Source organism: Pantherophis guttatus, chromosome 9 (genome assembly GCF_059756535.1).
Source record: "Pantherophis guttatus breed Tessera chromosome 9, ASM5975653v1, whole genome shotgun sequence".
NCBI classification, from domain to species: domain Eukaryota; kingdom Metazoa; phylum Chordata; class Lepidosauria; order Squamata; family Colubridae; genus Pantherophis; species Pantherophis guttatus.
Window position 1 is genome coordinate 26,252,273 of NC_142071.1, and position 25,623 is coordinate 26,277,895.

Consider the following 25,623-nt stretch of genomic DNA (forward strand, 5'->3'; position numbering starts at 1 on the left):
TCTTCTGAGTTGTAGAGCAAGGGTGTCCAACCTCGGCAACTTTTAAGACTTGTGGACTTCCATTTCCATATAGGGGCTGGGGAATTCTTGGAGTGGAAGTCCACAAGTCCTGGCAAGGTTGGATATCCTTGCTGTAGAATCTTGTGGAAAGAAGGTGACTTCCGTATCAGAAAGCAATGAACCTCTTAAACTTTTCTGCCCATAAACCTTTTCTAGCTTTTCATATCTTTAGAATAGAATAACAGAGTTGGAAGGGACCTTGGAGGTCTTCTAGTCCAACCCCCTGCTTAAGCAGGAAACCCTACACCATTTCAGACAAATAGTTATCCAACATCTTAAAAATTTCCATTGTTGGAGCATTCACAACTTCTGGAGGCAAGTTGATCCACTGGTTAATTGTTCTAATTATCAGGAAATTTCTCCTTAGTTCTAAGTTGCTTCTCTCCTTGATTAGTTTCCATCCGTTGCTTCTTGTCCTACCCTCAGGTGCATTGGAGAATAGTTTAACTTCCTCTTCTTTGTGGCAGCCCCTGAGATATTGGAACACTGCTATCATGTCTCCCCTAGTCCTTCTTTTCATTAAACTAGACATACCCAGTTCCTGCAACTGTTCTTCATATGTTTTAGCCTCCAGTCCCCGAATCATCTTTGTTGCTCTTCTCTGCACTCTTTCTGGAGTCTCCACATCTTTTTTACATTGTGGCGACCAAAACTGAATGCCGTATTCCAAGTGTGGCTTTACCAAGGCATTATAAAGTGATATTAACACTTCACGTGATCTTGATTCTATCCCTCTGTTTATGCAGCCTAGAACTGTGTTGACTTTTTGGGCAGCTGCTGCACACGGCTGGCTCATATTTAAATGGTTGTCCACTAGGACTCCAAGATCCCTCTCACAGTTACTACTATTGAGCAAGATGTCAGCATTCTGATGCTGCCATAAAAAGGAGGAGACGAGGCTTGACTTTTCACCTACTTATTTTTTCTGTAGATAATATCCCCTAGGAGATGGGAGGGGAGGGGGCATTCCTGTGGGTTGAGGTCAGAAGCTGGGGAGACTGACTTGGAAGATGGCCAATGAGAAGATGAGAATTGGGGAATGGAAAGGGAAGGGTTTGGGGGGTCAGAGGGTTAGTATCGGCTACGACGAAGTCAGGGCCAGATCTGTCGTACTCAATAAATGGAATATTTCAGCAAAGATTAATTGTTTGGGAGTGCAATTTATTTGAGATGACATCGAAACCTGACACAAGGTACCAGATATACTGTACCTGTGCATTTTGTTTTTCTTGCCTAAATGTAGAACCTTGCTTTTTTCACCGTTGAATTTCATTTTGTTAGATAGCACCCAATGTTCAAGTCTGTCAAGATCCTTCTGAATCTTAAGCCTATCTTCTGGAGTGTTGGCTATTCCTGCCAGCTTGGTGTCATCAGCATCTTGGTATGCTTGTCCCAAAGGCAACTGGACTTTCTTGGTCTTCTCCTTGAAATTCTTCAGGAATGGAAGAAGCTTCTTGGATGAGAAGCGAAACTTTTCAAGGACTAAAAAAAACCCAAGAAAGTCCAGTTGCTTTTTTGAAAAAAAGCACCTTTGAGATAACCATGACTTGATTGAGAATCTCTACAGACCCTTGATATGCTTGCTTTTCGAATGGCTGCTTTAATTCATGAAAATTTTTCGCTGCTTCAGGAATCACACTTTTAACAAGTTTTCTCTTCCCTCTGTTTCCTTTCAGACATTTTAGGGCTTTAGTCCTTGTGTCATTGTTTTAAATTTATGTCAGTCTTGTAATCTTTAAAAGTACACTTTTGTGGGGGAGCCAGTTTGATGGAGGAGTCTCAATACTTGGGCCAGCCAGGGGTTTTATCTGTCCCTTTGTTTCTCCTCCAGCTATAAAAACTAGAAGTAATATTGAGAATTATATCTTCCATTGCCAGTTGCTTATCTGTTGATTCAAACCAATTGTTTGAGCCAACTTTCTCCATGGGCCAAATAAACTCACCTTTTGCCAACACAGCTCAGAAATTGAAAAAAGAAAATGTTCTGCAGGCAGAGAAAAACAATAGTCTATTGCAGAGGACTTTAGATTTAACTCCGAGTCCCTGCTGCTCTTCTAGCCTGACAGCCAACCCATAATACACCCTGTTCCTAATTTTGCACAGAATTTATTACCACTCACCTGCCAGGAAAGTATTAGAATAACCAGAATCGATAGACGAATTCTAATCTTGAAATTAAGGAAAGAAGGTAGGGTGTTAACAGTGGCCTCCATTTGTGTTCCAGATACAGATAACGAATAATTCTAAGAAATATTTTTACCCGCAATGTTAATAGGAATTGCAAAGGAGGAAAAAATAGGAGATATGGATGATGTGTTAGATCCAAGTTCAGAGAAAATGTGGTAGGGGAAGGAAAGAAGGAAGGGAAGGGAAGGGAAGGGAAGGGAAGGGAGGGAGGGAGGGAGGGAGGGAGGGAGGGAAGAAAGGAAGGAAGGAAGGAAGGAAGGAAGGAAGGAAGGAAGGAAGGAAGGAAGGAAGGAAGGAAGGAAGGAAGGAAGGAAAATAGCAATAGCACTTAGACTTATATACTGCTTCACAGTGCTTTCCAGCCCTCTCTAAGTGGTTTACAGAGTCAGCCTCTTGCCCACAACAATCTGGGTCCTCATTTTACTGATTTCGGAAGGATGGAAGGCTGAGTCAACCTTGAGCCAGTCAGGATCAAACTGCTGGCTGTGGGCAGAGTTAGCCTGCAATATTGCATTCTAACCACTGTGAAGGGAAGGAAGGAAGGAAGGAAGGAAGGAAGGAAGGAAGGAAGGAAGGAAGGAAGGAGAGGGAGGGAGGGAGGGAGGGAGACAGCTCTGAAGAAAGGCTTAGAAACCAAAAATATTGAAATACTGGCTTTGACTGATGTTTGGAAGATTAGAAAATCTAAAAGCAAGAGACTTTTTTTCAGGAAGACATAGCGTATTTTTAATGTGTTGTTCTCTTGAGTCATACGCTACTCTTCAGCCAAAAACCACAATGTAGCCTAGCATCATTTATTAGCCTTGGCTTGTGATCTGTAAACCACAATTTATGGCTTTGCTCACGGAACAAACCCAGTCGCTATTGGATGATTTGATTAACCATGATTAAGCAAGCTGCAGCTTGGTGCAACATTCAAGCCAGGCTATTAACTGCTTGCCTCTCCACAACAATCTTCAAATAAATAATCTTTAAACTCCCTAATAAGATGGGAACTAACTGCCCAAGATCCATTGTCCTGGCTGACTGTGATAATCGTGATCAGTGGATCTCCTTTGATTGCACATCTCTTCCAAGCTGCAGAAGACGAGTCAATAATTTGCTTCCGTTAAAAAGGAAAACTGTTATAATGATTGCAGAGGAAAAAGCTCCCTTTCTCTAACTAGAGATGCACCGTGGATTTCTACCTGTCCCAATTCCTAATTTATCTACAGTTCTGCCACTTTCAAAAGCAGAGATCCTGACATTGTTAGGCTGATTTTATCACCAAGCAATTGGCACCTTTTGGAATTGCCTGGAGGCACTCCTTTGCTCCGTTTCGTGAATCCATGCAGCTCAGAAACTTATTCAGCCCGGTAACCATGACAAAACCTTTCTTCCATAAGTAGATCTGGAATGAAATGTTGGGATTTCTTTAAAGAAAAATGCCTAGAAAGTTTCCATTGCTATCAGCAAAATGATACTTCCGAAACCACCCTTAAGTGCGAGATTCAAACATTGGGCTGCACACAATTCTTGATTTAATCATGGTTTGTTAGACACGGCATAGTTATTACATGCCACACTCACTTCAGGTATAGTGGATAACACGCTGGGCCAAAATCCAATTAAGCACTCCAATATCAGATAAGATAGAAAATCAGTTGGCTGTGTCAATCCTGAAGTGAACCTGGATCAGGCCATCTTTGAGGCTTCATGGTTGCCACAAGGCAGAAGGGGAAAAAAGGGAGGCGGGAAATTAAGCAGCTCAGCTTTGCCGTCAAAATAAGAAAGTTTTCTTGTGGGAACCAAGGTCATTCCAACAGGTGGCTGAGAAGAGGAGGAGGAGTGGAGTAACCAGGCAACCTGCCAGCACTACTATTGGACAATGTGACCGATGACCTGGGGGGAAGGGGGAAATTTCACTTTTTAATTAAGTGAAAACCGCAGGAACTTTCAGAGTCGGTTTTCACCAGTTGTGCCAATATGATGTATCCAATAAATTGTTCTTTGAGGGATCTACCTGCCTCGGAGTTCTGCTTTCAATGGGTGCCTTCCATGGAGGACCTGTATACTGCACGAGTCAACAAGAAGGCTGTGGAAATATCTACAAACCCTCACATCCTGGACATAAACTATTTCAACCCCTACCCTCAAAACGACACTATAGAGCACTGCACACCAGAACAACTAGACACAAGAACAGTTTTTTCCCGAACGCCATCACTCTTCTAAACAAATAATTCCCTCAACACTGTCAAACTATTCACTAAGTCTGCATTACTATTTCTATTAATCTTCTCATCGTTCCTATCACCCATCTCCTCCCACTTATGACTGTATGACTGTAACTTTGTTGCTGGTATCCTTATGATTTATATTGACTGTTTCCTAATATGATTTGATTGCTTATTTGTACCCTATGACTTTCATTAAGTGTTGTACCTTATGATTCTTGATGAACGTATCTTTTCTTTTATGTACACTGAGAGCATGTGCACCAAAGACAAATTCCTTGTGTGTCCAATCACACTTGGGCAATAAAATTCTATTCTATTCTATTCTATTCTATTCTATTCTATTCTATTCTATTCTATTCTATTCTATTCTATTCTATTCTATTCTATTCTATTTATCTACAAACCCCTCACATCCTGGACATAAATTGTTTCAACTTCTACCCTCAAAAAGATGCTATAGGGCATTGCACACCAAAACAATTAGACACAGGACAGTTTTTTCCCGAACGCCATCACTCTGCTTAACAACTAATTCCCACCACACTCAAATAATTTACTAAGACTGTATTACTATTATTCTTCTCTTCCTTACTAGTATCTATCTCTTCCCACTTATTACTATAACCATGTTGCTTGTATCTTTCAATTATATTGTTTTTATTTATTTCCTAGTACGATTTGATAGCTTATGAGTAACCTTGTCTATCAGTAAGTGTTGTATCTTTTTATTCTTGATGAATGTATTTTATTTTCTTTATGTACACTGGGAGCGTATGCACCTAAGACAAATTCCTGGTGTGTCCAATCACACTTGGCCAATAAAGAATTCTATTCTATTCTATTACTTGGAACGCTGACAGGCTGCAGATACCAACTCTAGATAAACATTGCTGACATTCCCCCTTGGCTCTCTGTGTGCCACTCCATTACTTTCTAATCATTAAGACCAAAAACCTTTGATGAGGAATGTCTTTTTAAATGACAAAATAATACATGTGTTGAAAATGTTTGATCCCTAGATTTATGCTGGTCTAAAATCAATCTAGTTAACCTGATGTTCTTCAGATAGTTTAGACTTCGGATGCTTACAGCTCCAATAAACTCTAACAAGAAGAGGTTGTGAGCACTGTCCTCCCACACACTATTATTTATTTATTCATTTATTAGTTAGACTTCTATACCACTTTAAAGTGCTTTACAGCCCTCTCTAAGAGGTTTACAAAGTTAGCATATAGCATATTGCATATTAACATTTAATATTTGTTCTGCATGTTTTTTTTAATCTGGCTGTACACCGCCCTGAGTCCTTAGGGAGAAGGGCGGTATAGAAATCCAATATAAAATAAATAAATAAAATAAAACATATTGCATTAGCATATTGCCCCCAACAATCTGGGTCCTCATTTTACCTACCTCGGAAGGATGGAAGGCTGAGTCAACCTTGAGCCTGGTGAGATTTGATCTGCTGATTTGCTGAACTAGCAGTCAGCTGAAGTAGCTGCAGTACTGCACTCTAACCACTGCGCCACCTCGGCTCATAATACTAAGCCTAATCACTAAGGATCCCATCAGGTTTAAGGTGATCAGATAGCAAGTGATCCAGATCTCTATTTTTTTTTTTTTATAGCGGGCAGAAAAGGGACTTTTGACAGGATGATGCTGCACTTGAAATTCCTCCTTCCAAACTTAGACTAAGCCAATATATTGTTAGTTTGCTTCTGTTGGTTTATAGGCAGAGAGATAATCTGCAATTTCGAAAGCAAATCTGTTACGGTTTAGCATTAAGTTGTGGGAAGCACCCCCCCTCCCTCCTAGAAGAATGAACTATTTTGAGGAATATAAAAAAGGCAAGATATTATATTTCCCCAATGGGAGAAATATGCTCTTAAGGGAGACAGAAACCAGCCCCAGTCTCCCCACCCCCAAGCAGAAACTGAGGAGGCCAGCTTTTAGAAATGCAGATTTGGTAATCCATTCAAGACAGGATATTTTGAAACTCCTTGGCAGAATGATAGGATTAGAAAGCAGGGGTGAAATCCAGTAGGTTCTGACAGGTTCTGGAGTGGAAATTTTAAGTAGTTTGGAGAACCGGCAAATACCACCTCTGGCTGGCCCCAGAGTGGGGTGGGAATGGAGATTTTGCAGTATCCTTCCCCTGCCACGCCCACCAGGCCACACCCACAGAACCAGTAGTAAAAACATTTGAATTTCACCACTGCCCTCACCCAAGATGCAACAGAGGACGAAAGCCATTAGCCACAATAGGAATTGCCCAACACCCTTTCACAACATAAGCCCTTTCATTGCACCCCGCCCCCCCTCAAGAGCAGTCCAAACCTCAAAGTCACAGAAACCTGGGAGCTCAGATAAACAATAAGCCAGAGGTTGACCAGATTAGCTCAGACAAACACCTAGGATTTGCATTTCCCCTTTTGCCTATAGAGCCAGCCGTGACCCCTACATGACCCCATAGGAATCTGACAACGGCCAACAGAATACTAAAGGACATGTCCTTGCACAGGAACAGGAAGCTCAAATGCAAAGCCCAAAAGAAAATATACAAACCCACCCACTCTCAACTCCATTTTGGTCAGCTGCCCAGAATCACATATGGTTCTGCTTCATCGATAAACCATCTTTACACTCAGCCCCCCTATTTCTCACTGACTTTCTCCCAGCTTGGAACTGAACTGGATGGATATTTTCTTCCGACAAAGTATAAACCAACATTTAGGAGGAGGCCTTTTTAGAACCTGAAGCCTCTCTTGATACCTTCCTCCTAAGGGGTCCCATTTGGAGCCGAGAAGTTGATAGCTGCTTAATTCCATCCAAGTTTGTAAGCCGTCAGCTCTACTGTTGACAGAGGTTAAAGAGTTCAGTTGGCTTTTCTTGTTAGAGGGAAATTGAATTGCCTTGATTTTTTTTTATTATGAGCCTCACCATTCCCGTTCAACATTGCTCAAGGAGCTCCTGAGATCAAGACTTCAAAGGAAAACCAATCAAAGAAGCTCTTATGAAACACAGCTCCCATATAAGAGATGCCTGGTCTCTTTATCACTCAAGATAAAGAGTGTTTCCAGGGAGAAATTAGTTCAGAATGAGTTACGACCTCCCTTAATTCATCTCCCACAAGCCAGGCATATTTTATTAAAGCGATCATAGGTTTATATATCAAGAGCCTTAAGTGTTTCCTATAGAAAGATTACTTTCAACATTTAGGTCTGCTAAATCAATAAGAGTAAAAACAAAAATGTTATTTAATAAGTTCAACAAGAAGGTCCAGCTTCCTAAAATTGGAAATTAGGTTAAGTCATATACCCACAATGGAGAGACGGTTGGTGAAGCTGATGGAACGTGCAGAGATGGCTAAAATTAACTTTTGATCAGGGGAAAATATTACTCACATTTATGGCTGACTTACAGACCTTTGCCATGAAACAGAAGGAAAAAAAAATCACTTTTCATTTGTGGTTATCCTAATTAAGAAAATTCATTTCTATGTGACCCAATATTGGAGAACAAAGGAAGAAATATTCCCATGCTTTGTTTTAGAAACACATTCCTGACACATTGGAATTGATAAGTAACTGCTGAGTTTAGACGATGTAGAAACATAAACAAATGATCAAATCACCATCTGTTGCTGTGTCTATCTCCTCTATATACTTATTTCTTTTGACACAATCCTATGTCACACTGTGCTGTTTCCCAAGTCACCTTTGTGTCACACAGAACGTATGTAGGAGGCTGTTCTGTAGACTTTTTCAAATATTCTTCCTTTGTCTCTTTTTTTGAGAACAGTACTCTAGTTGCAGACTTGCCAGCACTGTGCAGCAGCTGCCAAAAAACCCAACACAGTTCTAGGCTGCATCAACAGAGGGTTAGAATCAAGATTTCGTGAAGTGTTAATACCACTTTATAACCCCTTGGTAAGGCCACACTTGAAATATGGAATCCAGTTTTGGTCGCCACGATGTAAAAAATATGTTGGGACTCTAGAAAGAGTGCAGAGAAGAGCAACCAAGAGGATTAGGGGACTGGAGGCCAAAACATATGAAGAACGGTTGCTAGAACTGGGTATGTCTAGTTTAATGAAAAGAAGGAGTAGGGGTGACATGATAGCAGTCTTCCAATATCTCAGGAGCTGTCACAAAGAAGAGGGAGTCAAACATTTCTCCAAAGCACCTGAGGGTAGGAGAAAAAGCAATGGGTGGAAACTAACCAAGGAGAGAAGCAACTTAGAACTAAGGAGAGATTTCCTGCCAGAACTGAAGAAGCTTCTTGGATGAGAAGTGAAACATCTTCAATAGAAAAAAATCCAGAAAGTCCAGTTGCCTCCTAAAAAAGCACCATTGGGACAACTATGACCTGGATGACTGAGAATCTCTACAGACACTGACTTGAAGGCACTCACTCCATCCATCCCTCCAGCACTCCATCCATCCCTCCTTCCCTCCTTCCCTCCATCCCCCAGCCTCTCATAAATAGGGTTGATTTCAGAGTTGCTGTTTAGAACACAAGAGCCGTAATTGCCAGCTCAAGATTTCCATTGTTCGTCTCATCCTGCAGAATTAATTTCAGTTCATCTGAGACATGCAAATGAGCAATTGGAAATGGTAAAGGGAAGATAGGCCCCGAGATATTTGGCTGGCTTGTTTTTCCCCTCGCGCTTCCAAAGAAACTTAATTTGCTTCTTGATTTGATTATGTGTAAAATGCTTGGTCGGTTCGGAAGCCTCGAGAAACCAGCAGGAAGAAAAGAAAAAAGAAAAAAGAAAAAAAAGGAAAGGAACATGACACCCAAGAATGGGTTTTACTCACCTTGATCAAAAAGGACTTTAGGGACATCTCACTCGAGTTGACCTTAATTTAAAAACCGTAGATTCAAAGAAGTGCAAGGGAGAATTTGGAAGTTGTCAACTCATTGCTGCCCTACTCATCCTACTGTACCTATTTCAGCAAGGTCAGAGATGGCCTCAACTGCTGGGGAGAATGTGCTCAGGAGGACAATTAAAAACATGTTTTAAAATGTCCCAGATGTTTGCAGTTGCTTCAACCATTACACACTGACAGAGGTTTTAATCTAATAGGGGAATAGAATTCCTCCTGCTACCCTGATTATGAATGATCATGTTCTGTCTAATTAAGAAGCATTTTGCTTCCTTCCCTTCCCTCTTTTGCCTCAGCAAATAACTGGATGAATGCCTTTGCTTTTATACTTCTTGCAGAGGATTTTCTTTGCATGCAGGTTGGGGTGCAGAAACCTCTAGAGTAGGAGCGTCCAACCGTGGCAACTTTAAGACTTGCAGACTTCCATTCCCAGCCTGGCTGGGGAATTCTGGGAGTGGAAGTCCACAAGTTTTCAGTTTGCTCAGATTTTGTTGTTGTTGTTAGTTGCGAAGTCCCATGGCGACCCCATGGACAACGTTCCTCCAGGCCTTCCTATCCTCTACCATCCCCTGGAGTCAATTTAAGCTCACGCCGACTGCTTCAGTGACTCCATCCAGCCACCTCATTCTCTGTCGTCCCCTTCTTCTTTTGCCCTCAGTCTTTTCCCAGCATTAGGCTCTTCTCCAGTGAGTCCAGAGGTGGGTTTCAGCAGGTTCTGACCAGTTCTGGAGAACCAGTAGCAGAAATGTTGAGTAGTTCGGAGAACCGGTAGTAAAAATTCTGACTGGCCCCGCCCCCATCTATTCTCTACCTCCCGAGTCCCAGCTGATCGGCAGGAAATGGAGATTTTCCAGTACACTTTCCCTGCCACGCCCACCAAGCCAAACCTTCTCATTAGGTGGCCAAAGTATTTGAGTTTCATCTTCAGGATCTGGCCTTCTAAAGAGCAGTCAAGGTTGATCTTCTCTAGGACTGACCGGTTGGATCGCCTTGCAGTCCAAGGGACTCGCAGGAGTCTTCTCCAGCACCAGAGTTCAAAGGTCTCAATTCTTTGGCGCTCATCCTTTCTTATGGTCCAACTTTCACAGCCGTCCATTGCAACTGGGAATACCATAGCCTTGACTATACACACTTTTGTTGGAAGGGTGATGTCTCTGCTTTTTAGCATGCTGTCTAGATCGGCCATTGCTTTTCTCCCCAGGAGCAAACTCAGGTTGGACATCCCAAATCTAGACAGATTCAGCCCTCTCCCCTAGAGAATATTTAGCAAAAGGGCTTACCAGTCTTGCTGCCTACAAATGAAGGGAACAATGGCAGTATAATTTAATCAATCTTGCTTTTATTGTTTAATATAGCTAAAAGGAGTTGGACATATTATGGTTGTTTGCAGCTTGTTAAAACTGCATGTGGTTTTTATTCGGCATTAGCTGAGCTGAGTGATGAGACACTTCTGAGATTTTTCTCCCTGGCTTCCCAAAAGCACCAATTTTCCAGAAAACAATCTAGTCTGTTTGTTGGCTTTCTTTCGAATATTCCGATTTACCTTCCCTCATTTTCTATCCCTGCCTTCTCTATTTTAATGCCCGTTGTAACTATTTCATTATTTCATTATTAATTATTATGACATAAAATGACATTACAAGACATACAACATTTATATATATACTCTCTTAACAGCTATTTTGTGATGATCTTCTAGTATTTACATTGTCTCCCTTTTCCATTTATATTATTCCAGTTTCTTCTTGTCTCCTCTCTAATTATAGTGTATTTATTAAGACCCCTATTAACTTTATATTTTCTATACATTGACATATTCATTTTTTTCCTATTTTACATTTTACCCCTATTTTTCTTCTCCGTTATTCCTATTCCTATTCTCCAGTCACTTATACCATTTGTGCCAGATTATAAAATTCCGTATCCTCTTTTTCTTTAAGCTCTTTTGTTAATTTATCCATTTCGGCACACTCTAAGATTTTTTTTTATTAACTCTTCTTCTATTGGTATATTTTCTTTTTTCCAATTTTGTGCGTCTACTATACGGGCAGCTGTTATAATGTGTAAGATCAAATATTTTATTTCCTTGGTGTATTTTCCCGTAAATATCCCTAATAAGAATGTCTCTGGTTTTCCACTAATAGGTTGTTCTATTATTTTCTCTAGCCATTCTTTAATTTTAGCCCAGAACTTCTTTGCAGCTGGACATGTCCACCAAATGTGGTAGTATGTTCCGTAGCTCTTGCCATTGTAACTATTTCAAGACCTTTTGTTCAGGTAGCTTTGGGGGGGGGAGTTTGACAAAGTTTCTGAACTGAGTTTTCGAATCAGCGCCTTTTTGTGTTGTGAAGTGTTACTAAAACGATGGAGGAGAAAAAAGCAATGTCTTCATGCATCTTAAATAACATGAACGCTTCTTGCTGAGGGAGACAAAAAAACGCAGAAGTTGCAGTTGCAAAATGGCACTTTATTGGCAGCAAACCACAAATCGTTTCATCAAGACAGACAATGCAAGCAAACTTTTCCATAAAGAATTAGAAAACTACGAATGGGGCTTATTGAAGTAGCCATACCTTGGAATATATCTGTGTCATAGTTTTAGGCACAATGGTAACTTGAGAAGAGCAAAGCTGAGACAAGGTCAAGGATATATAAATTACATTTTTAAGAACGACAGGCAGGTTTAAGAGCAGTCCTGTTTAACAGCAGTGTTTCGGGATCCCTTCACTTGTCTCCTATGACTGCACCGGGAATATATTTCAGGACTTCTTAGAACGCAAGATGAATAACTGATCCCACCTTAGAACCCAGGTGGTCATTTCTAGCAGTCAATGGAGCAGAAGAAAGAGTTCCCAATCAGTAAGTCAACCTCGACATCTCAAAATACTTTGTTATCTGAAATAACCTTTGGAAATCCAAAATCCAAGATCCTTCTGGGGCAGAGGAACCATCTGGAGCAGGCTAGTTAGGGTCATTTCCAGAAGCTGGTGGAAGTAGAGGCTGTTCATTGGGTGGTAATTCCTCCTCAGGCAGAGGTTCAACTTCCTCTCCCACTTCCGTCTCTCCTATTTCATTCCCTTCTTGTGCCATAGACGATTCGGGTTCTAGGTAAGGCCTTTCAACTGGAACCTCAGCTGTAGGATGCAGTTCTTCTCCTCCTGGATTAGGAACTTCAGGGATGGCTTCAGAAGCATCATCATTGGGTTGAACGCCTTCTTCTTGGACGCTGGAGTACTCGCACTTGCTCGTCTTATCTCCCATTTCTCAACCGGCAGTGACACAACAGGCCAAGGAACCGATCTATTACGGAGATGGCAAGCAGCAGCGGCGGCAGCAAAGTTGCAGGGAGAAATCACCTGGATGAGAACAGTACCGTGAGTTATTGATATTTGATTATGACTGTAATGAAAAAATTTGCTCATCGAAATGACTAGGTGCCAAGAGAGAGAGAGAGAGAGAGAGAGAGAGAGAGAGAGAGAGAGAGAGAGAGAGAGAGAGAGAGAGAGAGAGAGAGAGAGAGAGAGAGAGAGAGAGAGAGAGAGAGAGAGGCATGAGATTTCAAGGGGAAGCATGACGTGTTTACTAATGTCAGATCAGAGGGTCTTCAGCCAATAGTGCAGTAACAGGAAACTGATTGGTGGACACAACTGGACTCAAAGACACCTGCGGTGTATCAACTACACAACAGACACTTAATCTCTTCTCCCAGAAACACAGCGGTAGCAAGAGAGAAAGCATCTGCCTGTAGCATCCTAGTCCCAGCGGGCAATCTTAGAAAATGAAAATAACAGGCAAGCAGTCCAGTAATTTATCCAAACTGCATTTCTCTTTCTGGGGCAAAAAAGAAAAAAGAAAAAAAAATACCAGTAAAATAAGCTTGGATGGATGGAACTCCCCATTCCCTGACAAACTGGTGTTTATCTGCAGCTGTTTTGTGAGAACACCCAAGATATGTTCACAATGTTAGAGAGAGGATAAAGAAGATAAGTTTCCTGACCTTCGAGACCAACTCACCCCTAATACACCAGGGACAAAAGTAATCAGATACCTCCAGATGTTTTAAATAGGTTTCTTCCCAGCTTAAGCCAACATTATCCAAGGCAAAGGACTGTAGGAGATATTCCAAAATATCTAGAGAGCAACCAGTTTCTCTGTCCCTATGATAGAACTTCAATGGTCCCATCTAGAAGATACCTTCTCTATTTAGCTTCATGTGGACTAGTTGCCCTAGAATAAATACAAAGCCTGTTTTACAGGACCAGAGTTGAACTTTGGCACCAAGAAGAGATTTAGAAGCCAAGCCCATCTCCATTTCATCGCTTTGGCTTAGTCAACATCCTCTGGCAGCAAACCAGCTTAAGTACAGCAACTTGATTAATTTTGTTAATATAGGAGGACATTCTGTAGTTTGAGGTGAAGGATAATTGGTCTCTTCCATCTCCCGTGTAGGCAATAAATTAAACCATCTAAGCTAGCTAACTTTAAATTTAAGTTATCATAGTGAGAGGCTTAGTTTATGGTTTGTATCATTATAGCTAAAGACTCCACGATGTATTGAATAAACTCAACCATTATTGGATAAACTTGACCAACATTCTATTGCATAGAACATCTTATAAACCAACGTAACTGGGTTCAGACAGCCCGCTAAGCAAGCTTAACCACATTATGGCTTAGTAGAATGTGTGAACTCAGACGCAGAGCTGAAAGAATTATGGGCCTCAGTTTCCCCCAGGCAGTTGCATCAGCACATTTGCTTGCCTGGTATTAACACCTCCACCTTCTGAAGTCAAACACAAGCTCACACCATGTAGTTGCCTTCTTTGCAATTAGTTTTATAGAATGCCTGCCATTGACTGTACAAGCTAATGGCATAATTTACATACCATAAAGCTGTGAACGAGCAACCTTTTATTGATAGCTACAATACTTCCCTGCTGTAATCAATATCTTTGCGGAGGGAGATATAACCCTTAGCCTAGTATTCTACTTAATGCTTGTCAGTTCTATTAAGCATCTTCCTACAGAAAGGATTTTCTTCTGCAAACACAATCCACACCCAAAAAAAGGAAAGAAAACTCACCAGCAATGCTCTTCACCAGATAGACTCATTTCCTGCCTGGGAGGAAGTACTTTTATAGTATCTGGGAGTCACACACACACAAGGATTTCCCATGAATCTCTAAATGCTAGTTCTGCTAAACTAGCATTCCTCTGAGGGCTTCAGCCATTGGCTGAGGCTGGAGCCAATCTTCCAGCTGTAACCATGTCTGTAATCCCAAAACAGCCTCCCCTAGCAAGATAGTCAACTTGAGTTTAACCTAACATACATCCTTAGCCCTTTAGTTTAGGTATGAAGTAGGATACGGTATGAACTCAAGAATGACTCATGCTTGTATTCTCCAAACACAATCCCTGTAGTATTTTTTCCTATCCTCTATTACAGTTTGGAGTTAGGACTTTGGATAAAAAAAATCGGATTCAGCTTTAAAAGCAAAATGGAAGAGAAGCAATGCAGGTACAAATGGCCTCTGCCCTTCCCGTCAAGCTTCTAACTTTGAATTTATTTATTAGTTTATTATTATTATTGGTTCATTTTTAGTGAGATTCACAGCCTTTGAGGCTGGTTAATAGCTCAGCAGCTCGAGTCCTAACCAAGGACCTAGGAACTGTTAAAGTATCGTTGGAGGATGTAAGCTGTTCTGAGTAAGGTGGTTTTTTTGTAGAGTCAAAATGTTCAAGTCCGGTAAATTTAGAATTTCTAAATAGCGGGGTAGCCCTTTGGGTATTGCTCCAAGGGCTCCAATTACAATCGGGACAACATACGATTTCTTTTTCTTTTATTTCTTCTTCTTCTTCTTCTTCTTCTTCTTCTTCTTCTTCTTCTTCTTCTTTTTCTTCTTCTTCTTCTTCTTCTTCTTCTTCTTCTTTTTCTTCTTCTTCTTCTTCTTCTTCTTCTTCTTCTTCTTCTTCTTCTTCTTCTTCTTCTTCTTCTTCTTCTTCTTATTCTTCTTCTTATTATTATTATTATTATTATTATTATTATTATTATTATTATTATTATTTTAATTAGTCAACAAGTACAAGGAAACAAGTATCAGTATAGACACAGACATGGACACAAATGGCACAAATAAATGGATATAAATAGGCAAAACATAGCCATAAATACATAAAATGAGTACTTATAAGTGGGGACAGTAGGATAGGGATGGTAGGCACGCTGGTGCGCTTAGGCACCCCCCCTTAGGGACCTCTTAAGAAATGTGAAAGGTCCACGGTAGACAGTTTAGGGTAAAAGGTATGGGGATTAGAGAGACTAGCAACAGGATCAAGTAGAGTGTTCCAGATATTTACTACTCTATTGCTGAAGTTGTATTTTCTGCAATCAAGATTAGAGTGGATTACACTGAGTTTGAATCTATTGATAGTCTTTGTGTTACTACGGTTGAAGTTAAAGTACTCATTAACAGGTAGGACGTTTTGGTAAATAATCTTATGAACTAAGCATAGTTTGGAACGTAGACGGCGTAGTTCAAGATTATCCAGGTCAAAAATTTGAAGCCTGGTGGTATAAGGAATTTTGTTGCGAGCAGAGGAGTTGAGTTCTCTTCTTGTAAAATACGTCTGGAATTTGTCTGAATTTGTCCTTGTGTGATTCTATGAGTCTTGTTTTTTACACTTACAAAATGATAGCCGAAGCTTTGATCTCGGAGAGGTGGATGCTGTGATCTATATACTACGTGAAATGACTTTCCTCGGGCTTAAATTGAGAGTTTGTGCATGGGATAGAGCATAATCCTTAAATATATAAACATACCCTGCTAGACTCTGGTAAATTGATTGGGGAAAGTTCTTTAGCAGGACATATTTAGAAAAACAAAGAGGACAGGATTTGGTTCCAATAAAGGAGAATATTTGCAACTGCCTTGGTAGTACAGTGGTTTAATGCACCCTGTTATTAACACAGCTGCCTGCAATTTCTGCAGGTTCGAATCTTACCAGGCTCAAGGTTGACTCAGCCTTCCCTCCTTTCTAAGGTAGGTGAAATGAGGACCCAGTTTGTGGGGGCAATAAGATGACTTTGTATAAATATACAAAAGGATGAAGGCTATTGCTTAACACATTGTAAGCCGCCCTGAGTCTCCGGAGAACGGCGGCATATAAATCAAATTAAAACAAAAAAACCACAAAAACTCAGGGTTGAAATAAGGGGTCCTCGGTGCTCTCTGAGCTTGGTCATTTTCTTGTAGATGTTTCATTACCCAAACTAGGTTAACATCATTAGTGCTAGCTGATCATGTGTTGCCACTGATGATGTTACCAAGTTGGGTAATGAAACGTCTGCTAGAAAATAAACAAGCTTAGAGAACTCCAAAGACCCCTTAGGATTTGGTTCACTGGTGTTTTGTAGTGTTTCCTAGGCTGTATATGAAATGGTATAGGATCTCCTGCTTGAGCAGTGGGCTGGACTAGAAGACCTCCAAGGTCCCACGGCTCTATTCTGATCCTGAGAACCTTGGCAACTTAAAAATGTGTGGATTTCAACTCCCAGAATTCCCCAGCCAGCATATATAATATCTCAGATTCTGTAGCAAGAGAAGGAAAATGTTTGCAGGAAGATATTTGCATCTCAGGGATATAAATATGGCAGTTGCCCTGTGATATCTACCTCAATTTTCCCCATTTTTCATACCCGGGGGGGGGGGGGCAGAAAACAAGGAACATTTTAAAAACACGTTGGAAGTGGCAGAACATGGCTAAAAGGATGATTCACTTCTTTGAGGTCTACTTCTCCTTTTCTCTCTCTTTCTCTCTCTCCAAAGGAGTGTCAGGAAGCATTTCAACTTGAAGAATTCCCTTTAGGTCAGACTCATTTAATGGCGGATGCTGGGTTTTGTCCCCTGGCCAGAGAATAACAGATATCGGAAAGCAGGCAATGCTAGTGCCAATTTTAATTTCTTTTTTTTTCCCCAACAGAAGCTTCTGAACAGTCATTTTCCTGGGATTGTTGGTAGCCTGAGATAAAGAGAAGCCAATGCTAATAGGCTTCTAAACAATGCAAGGTTATTTCACAGACAGCCGGCTGTGTTTGCTTCCTGTCTTTTACCTGCCTTTGTTCCAAATTCCCCATCTTTGTTTATTTATTTGCATACGGGGTTAAGTGCTTTTGCTCATGATACATGATGCGCTGGGTTGCTCATGATCTTTGGCATAGGAGGAAGATAGATTCAAAATTCTTTTAAAGTTTTTTCCCCCTCTTTCCCCCCCTCTCTTCCAGGGGTGCTATTCAGCAGGTTCTGACAGGTTCTGGAGAACAGGTAGCAGACAGTTTGAATAGTTTGGAGAACCGGCAAATACCACCTCTGGCTGGCCCCAGAGTGGGTTGGGAATGGAGATTTTGCAGTATCCTTCCCCTGGAGTGGGGAGGGAATGGAGATTTTGCAGTATCCTTCCCCTGGAGTGGGGTGGGAATGGAGATTTTGCAGTATCCATCCCCTGGAGTGGGGTAGGAATGGGGATTTTGCAGTATCCTTCCCCTGGAGTGGGGAAGGAATGGAGATTTTGCAGTATCCATCCCCTGGAGTGGGGTAGGAATGGGGATTTTGCAGTATCCTTCCCCTGGAGTGGGGTGGGAATGAAGATTTTGCAGTATCCTTTCCCTGGAGTGGGGTGGGAATGCAGATTTTACAATATTCTTCCCCTGGAGTGGGGTGGGAATGGGTATTTTGCAGTATCCATCCCCTGGAGTGGGGTAGGAATGGGGATTTTGCAATATCCTTCCCCTGGAGTGGGGTGGGAATGGAGATTTTGCAGTATGCTTCCCCTGGAGTGGGGTGGGAATGGAGATTTTGCAGTATCCTTCCCCTGCTATGCCCACCAAGCCACGCCCACAGAACCAGTAGTAAAAAAATTTGAATTCCACCACTGCCTTCTTCCTTTCCAAATTCTCCATAGCACCTGAGAGCAGGACAAGAAGCAACGGGTAGAAGCTGGTCAGAGGCAGATGCAACCTGGAAATCAGGAGGAATTTCCTGACAGGGAGAACAATTAAACAATGGAAGTTTTCAAGAAAAGATTGGACAACTATTCGTCATGGATCATTTAAGGACTCCTGCCTTGGGTAAGGGGTTGAATTAGAAGACACTCCACCCGCCAAGTTCCCTTCGAACCCTATGATTTTGGGAATGCCATCCTTCGGAGAGTCAGGCTTGTATTAAGACAGTCATATTATGGGATTTCTCATTCTAGGGTTATTTCCCCTTTGATGTAGGAAAGGGGCAATGATGCTACAGTGGTACCTTGGTACTCAATGTTAATTTGTTTCGGGAGGCACGATGAGTAGCAATAGCATAGCAGTTAGACTTACTGTATTTTTCGGAGTATAAGACGCACCAGAGTATAAGTGCACCTTAGTTTTTGGGGAGGAAAATAAGAAAAAAGCTGATTGGCACGTGGATCGGCCTCCCAGAATACCCCCAATCAGCTGTTCCCAGAGGTGAATTTTAGCAACAGGTTTTATTTTATTTATTTTTTATTTTATATTAGATTTCTATACCACCCTTCTCCCTGAGGACTCAGGGCGGTGTACAGCCAGATTAAAAAACATGCAGAACAAATATTAAAAACAATTAAAAGATATATAAATTTGGCCCAATTAAAACTCATTTACCAATTAAAAACGTTTAAAACATTTAAAAACAGTTAAAAATTTCATCTTAAGCCAGCCCGGCTTGTTTAAATAAATGGGTTTTAAGGGCGCGACGGAAGGCACTGAGGTCTTGGATTCTCCTTATCTCTGGGGGGAGCTGATTCCAGAGGGTAGGTGCCCCCACAGAGAAGGCTCTCCCCCTGGGGGTCACCAGCCTACATTGTCTGGCTGATGGCACCCCGAGGAGGCCCTCTCTGTGGGAGCGCACGGGTCGATGGGAGGTCGTTGGTAGCAGCAGGCGGTCTCGAAGATAGCTAGGCCCTATGCCATGGAGCGCTTTAAAGGTGATAACCAACACCTTGAAGCGCACCCGGAAGACAACTGGGAGCCAGTGCAGCTCGCGCAGGAGCGGTGTTACCAGGTTCCTTGGTTGTGAGCTCTGTGCCTTGCTTTTTTTTTCTGCCTCTGAAACTTCTGAAACTCTGTTTCAGAAAATTTATTTTCTGCCTCTGAAAGCCTCCGAAACAGAGCTTCAGAAAAAAACCCTCTGAAGCTCTGTTTGGGGGCTTTTTTTCTGAAGCTCTGTTTGGGGGTTTCTTTTCTGAAGCTCTGTTTGGAGGCTTTTTTTTCTGAAGCTCTGTTTGGAGGCTTCTTTTCTGAAGCTCTGTTTGGAGGCTTTTTTTTCTGAAGCTCTGTTTGGAGGCTTTTTTTTCTGAAGCTCTGTTTGGAGGCTTTTTTTTCTGAAGCTTCATTTCTGATGCTTTTTTCAGCCTCTGAAACCTTCGTTTGAGAAGCTGAGTACATTCGGAGTATAAAATGCACCCAGATTTTCACCCTATTTTTGGGGGGGAAAAGGTGTGTCTTATACTCCGAAAAATATGTTATATACTGTTTCACAGTGCTTTACAGCCCTCTCTAAGCGGTTTACAGAGTCAGCCTATTGCCCCCAATAATCTAGCTCCTCATTTTACCAATCTCAGAAGGACGGAAGGCTGAATCAACCTTGAGCCTGGTGAGATTCGAACTGCCAAATTGCAGGCAGCTGGCAGTCAGCAGAAGTAGCCTGCAGTATTGCATTCTAACCACTGCGCCATCGAGTACCAAAAACAATGAGTGCCAAACCAATTTTTCCCATAAGAAATAATGTAGTGAGTCACAGGGTAGTCGACACCGACAAGTTCATTGTCATTGAGTACCAAACAAATGATGAATACTGGGGCAATTTTTTTGCGTCAAAGTCCCAAATTCGATGAATTTCAAAGCGGTTGAGTGTCAAGGTACCACTGTACTTTAATGAGGTAGATATTATATTAAATGGCTTGAGATTAGGATTCATGGAATGCTATTTCTTTCCCTGTGTTGTTCCTAATTTGGACAGTTGGACGAAGCGGGCTCTGCTTGGGTCTCTCTTTGTTACTAGATGATGGTAACTTCATGTTTGATACATTCTAATTTCATCTAAGGGATGTGGTGGCTCAGTGGCTAAGACGCTGAGCTTGTCGATTGAAAGGTTGGCAGTTCAGCGGTTCAAATCCCTAGTGTCACGTAACGGGGTGAGCTCCCATTACTTGTCCCAGCTTCTGCCAACCTAGCAGTTCGAAAGCACTTAAAAAAAATGCAAGTAGAAAAATAGGGACCACCTTTGGTGGGGAAGGTAACAGCGTTCCATGCGCCTTTGGCGTTGAGTCATGCCGGCCACATGACCACGGAGACGTCTTCGGACAGAGCTGGCTCTTCGGCTTTGAAACAGAGATGAATACCGTCCCCTAGAGTCGGGAACGACTAGCACATATGTGCTAGGGGAACCTTTACCTTTACCTTTATGGAAGGTTAGATGTTATTTTATTTTTTTAAAAACCCTCTGTCCATCAATCTATCCAGCAATGGATAGGAAGCAATGGCAAATTCTTTTGCGATGCTGCCAAGATGCAAATTGCATGGCTGCAGTCAAGAGGAATCAAGCTCAATTTATGAGTATCTTTACTCCTAACTGCAAGAACCCACACATTAGCTACAACCATTCTTCTGCTTCAGGGAGGGAGAGAGAAAAAAAAAATCAAAGGCAATATCTTTTCATAAAACTAAACCAGAACGGTTTAAAAATAAAAGAGAAATATTAGGTAGAGTGCTAATTAATAACCGCTTAAGTGCTCCATAAATGGCAGGTCTTACTACTTCAGAGATGCCTTTGTAGAAACGTGCAAGAGATTTATTTTTTTTTGCTAGCCGGAGTGACAGGGAAGATTATGCACGAGGCACAGAACATCAGTGACCCAACGAGATTTTTAGCTAAGAGCCAGATTAAACAAAGATCACAGAAAGGCAATCATTACATTTAGCAAAATAAAAGATGACAGAATAAGAGTTTCTTAATCAGTGTCAAGTGCTCTGCTGGCATCACAGCACAGAGGGGGGTTTAATTAAAGGTGAGACTGTAATTATCCAGAAGTGGTCACTCTTTATCAGCTGAAAATAGTGAGGGGGAAAAAATAGTGCTCTTTTGCAGATCAAGCTTTCAATCGGGATGGGCGAGTCGGAGCTGAATGGTAGATAATGGAATGGCTGTCAGAAAATCAAAGGGATGAGTCATTCCCCAGTTCATTAGCAGTTCAACGTGTCTTAAATTGGCCTTGGAGTTGAAAAAGCAAATAATGCAACAGGAGTATTTGCATTAGAAAGAAAAGAAGAAGGAAGGAACCAATCTGTATTAGAAAGAAAAGAAGAAGGAAGAACCAATCTGTGTTAGAAAGAAAAGAGAAAGAATTCAATTTGTATTAGAAAGAAAAGAGGAAGAAAGGAACCCATCAACTAATTTAAAATGTGTGCATTGGGAAAGGATTTAAACCATTTGTGGGGGAGGGAGAGCAAGTAGGAAGCATAAATATTTCACACCAGTAGAAAGTTTCAGCGGTTAAATTGGAACAAGGACGCAAGATCAGAGGTTTTCCCCTCCCTCCTTCCAGGAGTTGAACTGCATTCTTGCAGAATATTTGTTTCTAAAGATAACTTTGCCGGATCAGATTTTTTTCTCATTTTAATTATAGACTAACTATATATTTCCAAAATTAAAAAGAAGAGCCATGGAACTTTTAACAATTTTCAAATGCCCTTTTGGAAGCGTGTCCTAGAAAGGGTGCTTTCCATATGTGGGGGGGGAAATATGTGTCAGGCCCAAAGAACAGACCGAATTATTTCTGAGTAGTTCCTTTATCATCCGTCTACAGACAGAATCTTGCCAGACTAAAGCAGACTTTCTGCATGATTATAGATATACTCTGTAGTATAAAGAAAACATATATAAAATGTTTTATAGGTGGCATGTTCCACCAGCCAGATTGGCAAAGATGTTTCCTAATACCTCACCATTATGTTGGAAATGTAAACACCAAAAGGGAACTTATTACCACATGTGGTGGCCTTGTCATAAGGCGAAACATTACTGGCAAAAAATTAAAACACAAATAGAAGAAATTATAAATCAACACATAGAAATGAGGCCAGAAACTTTCTTACTGGGAATAATTTCAGGGTCATATGAAAAAGAAATATGATATTTAATCATTCACATACTTACAGCAACACAAATAGTTTATCCCCAGAACTGGAAAAATAACAATATACCATCAGAAGACAATGTGATCAGAAAAATTATGGAGTGTGCAGAAATGGATAAGCTTATGAAGGAGATACAAGAAAAAGAGGAAACAGAATATTACCTAGTCTGGGACAGATGGTATAAATGGTTGGAGGAAAAGGGAAAAAAGGACAAGGAAAGACTAAATAACGGTTGAATTAGGTGGAGAAATATAGGAACAAATGGGAAGAAATAAAAATTGTGGAAAGGAAATTGTGTACACGTTTATGTCAAATGTAAATAAAACAATTAGAATAATATAATACATTACAATGGTATATACATGCTATATTAGAAATATATGTATAAAAGATATACTAAGATAAGAGAGAGAAAATGTATAAGTGTGGATTACCGACGCAAAACTGTTGAAAAGAAGAAAGTGTTAATATCTCTTTTTGGTTTTTTTTTTTTTAAATGCCCTGACGAACTTCTTATAGGACAGGAGTGTCCAACCTTGGCTGGCTGGGGAATTCTGGGAGTTGAAGTCCACGGCTCTTCAAATTGCCAAGATTGGATACCCCTGCCTTAGAGCTTAAAGAAACCTTGGCAGTTTTTCAGGGTAGGAAGAAAAAAACAGAAAGCAGATCCCCCAAAAAAGATTGCTGGCTAAGAAGGAAAATTGGAGAGCTTCAAGGACCTTGAAAGGGGCTTGATATCTGTTTGGGTTCCATCCTCGATTTGCATGATCTGTTTATTTCTGGAAAGAAACCGATAACACAGAGACAGACCCCCCAACCCCCATACCCCCTGGCAAATCTTACGAACTTCCAACCTGCGTGATAGAAAAAGGCGCCCTTGAAATTTCCTAGAACCATTTTTTGTTGTTGTTGTTGTTCTTGTTCCTGTGAGTGAAGCCAGGATGATGGAGACGGAGTTAATTTATTTGCAAAACTGCAGCACGTCATTCTTTCTAGGATACATTGCGTGAAAGTAAAAGTAATTTCCAACTCACCCCCAACCCCCTCCTTCTTGCATTATTGCCAGAGCACTATAAGATATAAAATATACAGCTCTGTGACGACATCGTAACCTTGAGCTATGACTTTTCTTTCTTCTTTCTTTGCTGGGCAAATTGGCAGGTATTCTAAGATGGGGATAAATTAAGGCAGCTACAGATCAAGGAGTCAATCACAGCTTCCCCCTGCCCCATTCCCCCCCCCCCATTTTGTTTGTCTCTGCAAATTTCTGGGTGCATTGAAGGCAGCCCCCTCTCTCCCCCAATGGCATATATCTGTAACAGTAATTAAGTTGATTATTTGCCTTGGGTCTGAATTGCTTTGATAAGTATACATCTTGGACAGCTGCCGTGAAACCAGAAAATGTTCTTGAGTGCTAATGAGATCTAATGACTTTGCAGTTAGAAGCCAAGGAATATTCTTCCCCCCCCCCAAATCTTTATGATACATATCCTGAGTCCTAAGACCAAGATGATGAATATCGGTGTGCCCATTCGTACATTCCTTGATCCTTGCTAGGCTTCTGGATTAGCGCTGATGAAGTTACCTACAGTAGCTGGGTAATGAAACATCTGCAAGAAAACAGCCAAGTTGAGAGAGTACTAAGGCTATTAAAGTTTCGTGAGGCTACTAAATATGGGCTGCATAGCTTCATACAGTCACTAGATGGCAGCAGAGAGACATAGAAAAGTCTAACTCTTTGCTGCCACCTAGCGGTCATCCAAATCCCTGCAGCCCAGATATAACAGATCAGATATAACAGGCCAGATTCTGAAGATGAAACTCAAATATTTTGGCCACCTAATGACAAGGAAGGACTCACTGGAGAAGAGCCTCATGCTGGGAACGATTGAGGGCAAAAGAAGTAGGGGACGGCAGAGAACGAGGTGGCTGGATGGAGTCACTGAATGAGATTAAATGGACTCCAGAGGACAGGAAGGCCTGGAGGAACGTTGTCCATGGGGTCGCAATGGGTAGGACACAACTTTTCGCAACTAACAACAACAACCCTTGATGCCAACCAACCAAGTTCCTTGACTCATCTGATTTTTAAAAAAAAAAACGCAGATGTGAACTGCAATAACAGTTTGTTATTGCTTAACGCACTGTAAGCCGCCCTAAGTCTCCGGAGAAGGGCGGCATATAAATCAAATAATAAAAAAAAAAGTGTGAGAATAGATTGGCAAATTCTCTCCCCATGCCATCTATGGGTCCAAATGAATTGCAGTGCCACACACTCTGGACATCTGAAAAATTTGGCTAAATCTTATGCATCTTTCAAGCAGATGCAAATTTCTCTCTAAGCCAATCTTCTCAAAGAGATTTCCTAGGAAGGTAGTACCTCAATTGTACCGGCTCCCTTCTGCTAAGTGGCTGCTCCTGGTATTATTATTATTATTAAACTATATTAAGAAGTTATGACTGTTCGGTTGCCATGGTTATGATTGTCCCTCACCTCCTAATCCCTATGTTAACAACCGAGAAGTCAAACAGCTTAGAACAGGGCAAATTTGGCTTTTGGCTTTGAGTATTCATTTATTTATAGTCTTCATATACCACTGGATTCAATAAAAATGCCTCCCCCGTAGTTTACAACATAAAAGCCGAGGAAGGACCTATAAGGTAATAAAGATATAAACTACTACAAAGCAGGAGTGTAATAGTGACCACTCATTGCTCTAAGAGCCTCTGGAACAATTCAGTTACCTTTAACCATTTCTGGAGGACCAACAGTGAGGATGTCAATCTAGTCAAAGTAGGAAAGAGATCTGTAACCCAGGGCTGCTACTGAGAAACATTGCTTGTTAGACTTTACAGATACAGATTAACAGAGTTGGAAGGGACCTTGTAGGTCATCTAGTCCGACCCCCCACCCAAGCAGACCCTACACCATTTTTGACAGAGAGCAATCCAGTCCAGCGGTGAAATCCACTTATCTTCAGTACCGGTTCAGGAACGGGAGCGCGCGTGTGCACCTCTGTGCATGCGCAGATGGTAAAAAACCGGACGTAATGATGTCCCG